The sequence below is a fragment of the Poecilia latipinna genome, unplaced genomic scaffold (genome assembly GCF_001443285.1).
Source record: "Poecilia latipinna isolate Pla-1442-1.1 unplaced genomic scaffold, P_latipinna-1.0 Scaffold122, whole genome shotgun sequence".
Taxonomy (NCBI): Eukaryota; Metazoa; Chordata; class Actinopteri; order Cyprinodontiformes; family Poeciliidae; genus Poecilia; species Poecilia latipinna.
In genome coordinates this window covers 428060-436373 of record NW_015112738.1, presented here as the reverse complement: position 1 = coordinate 436373, position 8314 = coordinate 428060, and the positions used below count along the sequence as shown (strand labels likewise).

General features: G+C 40.9%; 1 protein-coding gene across 1 annotated transcript in view; it reads right to left on the bottom strand.

Moving 5' to 3' along the window:
• Positions 1 to 6034, bottom strand: part of pnocb (prepronociceptin b) — a 30230-nt gene extending 24196 nt beyond the window's left edge. The window contains exon 1 of the mRNA XM_015028375.1: positions 5888 to 6034. The gene's annotated coding sequence lies outside the window, so the exon portion shown is untranslated. The remainder of the gene's footprint in view (positions 1 to 5887) is intronic.
• Positions 6035 to 8314: the final 2280 nt, after the last annotated feature.

Genomic DNA, 8314 nt, shown 5'->3' with positions numbered 1-8314 from the left:
TTTTTTTATTCTTCTCAACAATTTAATGAGATTATACATTTTTTTTTTTTTTTGGGGGGGGGGGGGTTTTGGGAAAAAACATGAGATTCTTTTATAAACGAGCAAAGCACTTAACTCCTTAACTCAAAAATTTCTAGTAACATTTTTTTGTCACTTTACATCATCTTTCCAGACTCCAAGAGCTTGGGTACCACTGGGTTCAATTCTGGGACCTGTTCTCTATCTTTGGTATATTTTCTCCCTAAGCCAAAAAATCAGACCGCGTTCTGGTGTCTTATCACTCCTATGCTGATGACATTCAGCTCTTCAGACTCATTCAGATTAGATTTTAACTAGTTTTATGCTGTATGATGTTACATTTATTCTGTTTTTATCTTTTTATTTCTGTGTTTTGATTAGCCCTGTGTATGCTTGTTTTTATTGTAAAGCACTTTGTAGTGTTTGACAGGTGAAAAGTACTATATTAATAAAGTTTACTTACTTATTTGCACACATAACAATAGCCTCTTTAAACAGTTCAACTGGAAACAAGTGTTTCTCTCTATCATGCCTCTGGTCCTTCATATTAATCAAACTTGACACGGCTGCTTTCAAAATTGAAGTCGACAGCGAGGAACCAAAGGAGGTTGAGGACTGGTCCTCAGGATGGTCGATATAAAGCATTAAGCCATTCTAAAGGGTAAAACCGATCAATGGTGATTTGTGACTTATTGGTTTTGTTCTCTTCCTACTTATGGAAGTACCTTCAGCTAATAATAACCAATAATCTCTTCTGTTTAAACGAGTCTTATCAAGCTGCAAAACCAGCTAACCCTTTAAGTCAGACGTTGTCACTACCTTGTTTGGCAAATCAGAGGAGTGGGCTGACTTCTCCGCATTCCATTCAGTAAACACACAAAAGTATTAACAGGTTAAGTCCCTGCTTGAAGTGTTATAAAAGCAGGCTAGTGAGTCAGAAGTTACTATCGGTGCTATTGAACCTGTTGTAAAGATCTTAATATATTCCACTTCAAGTGCCATCTATAATAAATGTACTCTATGCGTGGAAACAAAATATTGTTGCTGTTTATATGCTAGTTCAGGCAAAGCAGAACAGAAATCCTTTGAGGAAAAGTGCTGCTCTCCTGCAACATTTAGATACACCCCGTCTTCTTCACATCTTGACCAAATTACTGACTCGCTACCAGGCCTCTGAGGAGTTGAATGACTGAATGCTGATGGAAAAACATAACCATTTGATTCTGGTGCGTTGGAGCAGGTATACCTCATGAAGTTGCAGGATAGTACCTCTCAAGGACTAAACTTGGGCACCAAGTTCTAAACCATGTAATCAACATTTTCAGTCTAATGCTATAGTCCGATATAGTCCAAGGTCAGGGAGGTGACTGAGAACCCAATAGTCACTGTGTCAGAGCTCTGCCATTCTACTGTGGAGAGAGGAGAACCTTCCAGAAGGACAACCATCTGGAGCAATCTACCAATCTGGCCTCCATGGTAATGTTACCAGATCAAAGTCACCAGATGGGGCAGCCCATCTGGAGTTGACCAAAAGGCACCTGAGAGACTTTTAGATCAGGAGAAAGAAGATGCTCTGGTCTGATGACACAAAGATTCATCTCTTTGGTGTGACTACCCGGCATCACTTTTGGAGGAAACCAGGCGCGCCTCATCACAAGGTCAATACCATCAGTAGAATCATGGGAAGAACTGTCTGACTAGTCAGGCTAGGGCAATATCTCTTTAGGAAACTAAAACTAGAAACTTGTGAGAAATAGATAAAAAAGTTCCACATGTAAGAATACTTTCACAGACACTGTTGACAGATATGAATCTCTGAACAAAGAACACCAAAGAGCATTTAATATTCAGTAGGATGTGGTTGTTTTATGCCTCCTGAAACATTGACCTGTTAAATGTTTCCAAAAAGGTTGTACAAAAGCAGCAGCATAAAAGCATATTTCTCTCTGTCTCTCTTATATTGTTCTAGCAGCCAGTTGATAATATTCTAATTAAAAACCTCCTACTCTAATAGCATAGTTGCGGTTTTAATCATTTTCACCTTTAATGGAGCTCAAATTAAGAGTCAGCAGCCATCTTATAACAATTTATAAACTATTTACCAGGTAAAAACAAAAAGAACCTCGATTTAACTAGCTTAAATGGCAGAGATTTTCAGACCTTTGCCAAGGTAGATAAAATCGGTGGATAAGATTGATTTCACATGTAAGTATCGGCCAATCCCCAATTTCCCAAAATTGAGAAAATCAGGTGCACCCCTATTAAATAATTAGCGTAAGCAATGCAATAATGCACAAAAACTTAAACACCACCCTGGAAGAATCTGGAAGATTGCTCGAACAGTCGAGCAAAAGGGAATGTTGGCTTTTAAATCTTCATTTCTTTTTAACTCTGACCGGCCTGAAGTCCAAGCCTCCCAGAAAAACACATCCAAGACATCCGGACTCCCATTTGTAACCTACAGGTAACTTTTTGAGAAGCTTTCAGCTTGTGAAGGATTTAGTCAGTTCGTCACAGGATGATAGTCAAAGTAAATCCATCCTGTGCAACCACTGATAAAGAGTGCGTGACTCGATGGAGAGTTCAGACGACCAGGAGAGGCTCAGGTGTCGGGCCCATCCTCGTGGGGTGCTTCCCGAAATGACAAAATCTGAGAGTGAGCCTAATCCAATTTGGGTGTTTTTGCCACGACTGCAGCCGATCTCCCGACTGTCCGTCACCTGACCCGTTACCACATGTGTCCTGTATGTCCCCTCGACAATGGCAGTCATTTATTCTGCCTCGCCAGTTCTCTCCATCATAATCTTCTTCATATCTGCTGGAAAATCACACAACCCCTGCTACTGTCTTTATCTTCCACTGCTGTTATTTAGGAAATCTCATCTAGTGCACACTGCTGAGAGAACAAATTGAGTTGCAATAATACAAAACCGCGCTTCTTTTTTTTCCCCCTCATCTCCCACAGAGGCTATGCTAACACTCATTTATCCCAAACATTAAATGGGGAACGATGCGGCTCATATTCATGTTTGTCATCTTTCCAAAACACAATCATGTCTGATCAAATGAGCGTATCGTCACCACTGTCTTCATTAGACATACAGGTGGGGTGGCTCTTATTTGCACCTCACGGTAGAGGCTCAACTTGGTGACAGTTTTTCTGCAATCAGGCAAAGCATCACATAAGTCCTTCATGGTGGGAGAATCACACCAGCAGTCGTCTCATTTGGCCCCCACCTAGCTGGGTTAATAGCCCCAAAACAATATTATTCAAGCACAGAGCAAGATCTCAGACAGAGCGGCTGTGTTTGGGCTGATAAACCCTCAACACAGGCGGAAGCCGATGCTTGGTTTAGATATGAGAGTCTGCATGAGATAGCAGGGTCACTGTGCTGCGGAGTGAATTTCGATGCTTCACCCTGCTCTAAACCTGCTCTAAACCTGCAGAGAAAGACAATGTTCATTTGTTCGGCTTTCATAGTTCAGCATAATAAGAACGGAGCAGCAAACACTGGGGCCATCAAGGATGCCACTCCGAAGTAAAAGTTAGATGAAATCGTCAGAAAATATGTCAGCCGTAGGAGCAGAATGATTGCCTAACGGGTGGGAAAAGCGGAAAGCTTTTTAAATTCTGCAGTTAGGCCGCTGACGCTGTGTGTCATCATTGATCTGGTTGCTGTTAAGACGCATTGACACCTGCACGAATCCATTGGACACGGAGTCCAGGGAAAGGCAATCTCACTCAGCCAAGACGAGCTCCTTGGTTTTAACAAGGTGATGACAGTGGGGCCAGGGTGGGAGGACGAGTGGTGGAGGGGAGTAGAAATACAGAACACATAAGGGAGGGAGGTGCTGGCGGAGGGGGCAAACAGATGATAGATTATCTGGAGTTGGGCTCGGGTCGCAGAAATCCCAAAGACGGTGGGCATCATCCGATATGAGGCTGAATGAGAAAATCCTGAGTAAAATATAAAATGTTTTCCCTTTAAAAATGGAAATTTCAACAAAACAATTGCTCTAATCACTTTTATTTAAACAGAAAGCAACATTTTTATTCTTCTTATTGCTGTTATCATAAAGTGTTGATTTGAGATGTTATAGTTCCAGTTCAGTTCAAAGATGCTTTATTGATCCCAAAGGGAAAATAAATTAGTACATTTAATCTCTAACATTAATTTATTATTTATATTTTCATACATAGAATTTGTAAAAATATTTTTTTAAAAAGCACCCGCAGAATTTTGTAGTATTTTTACGTTTTTTTATACAAAGAATTTTGGATATTTTCAACATTCTTTTCTGTATACAGTAATACTGAGGATATAAGACGTTCATATGAGCTGGTTAATTAGTCAGGCTACCTGCTCCGGTATTAAGCCTTCAGCAGGATTAGGGGTGACTAGCCAACAGGCTGATTGTGGAAACTGTGGCTTTAAAACTGTTACCTCAGTCAGAGTTATTGGCGGCAACCTTTATTTTCCACCTCATTACTGTTCATGTTTACGTTAATCGAAAAAAAAAATTGTTTTAAGTGTGGGAAAGTGTAGAAAAAATACTTTCTGTAAGCTAAAATAGCAACAGGTTGGGGAGGGATGCACAGTCAACTCTATTTTCCATGCGACTGAGGAAAACTTTGACTTAATAAATGAGCCTCAGACAGTTGTGATGTAGTTTTTTTTTCAGACCTTGTTAATAGTAATCATTTGATCAGAGCACAACTACAAAACAGTTTTAATAGATCAAACTAAAGACAATTTAAATTCAGACATTCCTTTATGAAATTTTAAATCCAAAAATGTGATTTTCGGGAAAACTATTTTTAATAGGCTACTTAAGGGTATTTTTGAAAAACTGTTAACAACCTAAAAATGAGTGTTTTCTATGGAAACAGTGGAAACACTGAACAGACAGCGATCAAAACAAATAATTTCCGTCAATCAAATTTACTTCCAAAACACTACGTTTGTTGCTGTCTTGTAAACATTTCAGTCTTCAAAAACCATTCCCCTAATGTTGAGTCGTTTATCCCAGAATGGCACATTAGGCACCCATTTTCTCCCGGTCTGCGTGAGTATCGTCTTTTTTTCACCCCCCTCCCTGATAATGGGAAGAGATTATGCACATTCATTACCATTATCATTACAACCATCATCATTATTATGTGTTTAGCATAATAACAGAGGATCCACTTCGGAAGCTTTTCTTCTCTTTCTCTTTTCTTGGACCACAGGTTGACACCAGAGCTGCTCCGGGGAGCAACGAGCGGGCTTTTGTTGGAGACTCTTTGTGTGGTTTAATCTGACGCGCAATAATCCGACAACAGGCTATGAATAAATTGATTCAGGAGTGGCATGGTGATTAGCTCATTGACCTCTGCCGGGGATGTTTCGGTTAATCCACCCGTCCATCCACGAAAATAGAAAAATTTCCTAATAGTTTCAAAATTCCCTCTGACCTTATTTGCGTATTTAGTGTGTGTGTGTGTGTGTGTGTGTGTGTGTGTGTGTGTGCCTAGAGTCGGGTGCCTCTCTGTACTTTTCTCATCATCACTTTGTCTCCTGTTAATGAAGTAGTAATCAGGTGCAATGTGCGTACTGTTGATGGTGCCTTTAGAGCCACAGGGACATAAACACACGGTAATGGAAAAAAAAAAGATCTTCCTCTAGGTAAGAAGGGTTGTTTACAGAACTGCCTCAGCGGTCAGATATCAAAACCATCAAACTGGTGGGAGATAAGGGAGAGAAGATTGACTGGACAAAAAATTATCTTAAAGACATTTTTAAAGAGATTCTTTCATAACCCAGGCAAACACCCGTATCTATCCACACAGGTGAGCTCACCCTCACATGATAGAAAGTTCCCTCCTTACCTGTGGCGGTGACGTAAGGATGTCTCGGAGTCCTCCCTTCTGCAGGCTCTGAGCTGAGTGGTTTGGTGTCTCGGCTCGTATCCTTAGGCTGAGGGTTTCAACAACTAAACGCGTGCCTCCTCTGAGGCTCCTTATAATGGCACACCCCTTCCCTCCTGGCTCAACCCTCCAGTTCCCTCACCACCCTCCCCTCTCCTGTACATCACCGTTCATATCACAGGAGTGCAGAGGGGATGGGGGGGGGGAAAGAGGTGGATTCCCCCGTTCTGTTACGCAGGAACAAGAGCCAGCGGGCCGCGGTGACGTAAAGAGGCATTGCCTACGCCACCGGTTTCATCCTCAGTGAGCCAACTAATGGAGGTGGGGGCTCTAAAAATACGCAGCACCCACTTGGATTGATCTAGAACATCTCTGTTCAAGCCAAAACCAAACGGCGACCTACTGTTAAGGTCAGGGAGACAATGGCGTTTCCAATCAGTTGCTTAGAAGGTGAGCCACCAGAGTGAAAGCCAGTGGCCGTGGTCGATTGGGTTGTTTGTGCTGGAAAAGGTTAAAGTATCAAGGTTTTTTGTTGCTTGTAATGATGCCACACCTTGATGGGAGACAGTATTATCTCTCTAATTGAAACAATGAGTTCTGTAGAGCAGAGAAATCGATGGAAGGAGGTGGGTTGATGACAGGTTAGTCATACAAGACATTTCAGAGCTTTACTGAGGTCTTAATCATGTTGGATGCTTAATTACTGACTTTACTTAAATAATTATCATGAAACACAAAGTCTTCAATCATTATTGACCCAAATGTCTCCTGTTAACCTGTGACTAGAGGAAAGTGATTACAAAACACTACGTAAGGTGGAGGTTTAATGAAAACTTTCTATTTAAGTGAGGAGTTTTTCTCTCCTTTTTTAGGGCTGTGAAAAAGTATTGAAGATTTCTGGGGGGTTTTCTTTTATGTGTCACATGGATGTTTCAGACCATCAAACAGGTTTTACCATTAGACAGTGAGAACCTGAGTAAACACAAAACACAATTTTCAACAATGATTTCAAGTTTTAAGGAAAAAAGGTTATATAAACCAGCATGGACCTACGTGAAAAAGAATTGACTACATACCTAAAGCTAACAAAGCTAAAGCTAACAACTCTTCACAGGAACACCTTGCATTAAGCATTCTCCCACACTCTTTTTGTGGGAGAATGCTGCTTTAAAAGGTTTTTGAACACTAACAGAAGGTTAAAGGTCATGCCACGATACCTCAATCAGATTTAACCTTTGTGCGTGCGAGGACTGAGGCAAACGTAGAGGACTATGGCAAATGATACAAGTTTTATGTGTGTGGGGTCGGTTGGACCCCATTTCTACATACAAGGGTTAAGCCCAAATTTTGTAAAAGGCCAGTCCAAAATCTTTAAATGAGCTTTTCTTCACCCACCTTCTAAAAAGGCATGTGTCACGTGATTTTTGAGGGGAAATGTGAAACCTTTGTGTTCCTATTGGTCAGAAAGCTTCCATGGAGGTCATTTTTGCCCGCTCCCTTTCTTGTTGAATCATGACATCTGGTCTTAACTCAATCAAGTCACATCTGCAGTGCTTCAGATGTCCTTGATTCTTCTGTGTCTAACAGATGAGTTGTCAATGTCCTCTTTGGGCAATTTTGGTAGGCTAGCCTCTGCTAGAAAAGCAGGCCACTAATCCAATTAATCACAACATATTTTTCTCTCTCAGCCACAATTTGCAAATTACAGACTGAATGTAACCTGTAACTCGTGAAAAACATCTGAGTATGTTGGGGAATTTTTTGTAACCCCCTCCGAGGTGCAGCCGAGTGTTAGCAAGGAGATGGATATATGGGTGTCCCTCCGCCATGATCAAGTCAATTGAAGTTTATTTCATCAAGGACTGCATAGTAAATAATGTTGCATAATAAAAAGACAAAGCAGCTGTTGTTTTGTATGAAGGTTTTCTAACCAATCTTTTAGCCAAGTTGATGGATGGTTTAACAAATGTTTAAAAAAGTCTTTGTTTCACACACAATTGACCCTGATCCTGATTAGTGTTTTGCGACCAAACTTCTGATTCTGGATTACTGCCTACTATCTGTCCATCCATTGATGAGAGCATCCTGAAACAATGAACACCACTTTTACACATTAAATAATAATAATTAAAAGTTATAGGAATCGAACCTGTTCATTGCGCTCTCATGGAAACCTTCTCATCTGGGCTGATGTGTTGCGTATGAAGCTATGTTTCCTATCTGCGGCCTGCTTTCACAGATCAGCAGCCAATAGGTGTTACAACAATTACGTCCTCCATAACAACAAAGGCCCTTGCCAAAACCTACTTTCACGGTGTCGAAGTTCAACGCTTCAACTGTTTTCTCATCTTGAGCTGCTGATAGCCTCGGCCCCCTGTGAAGGTGTGA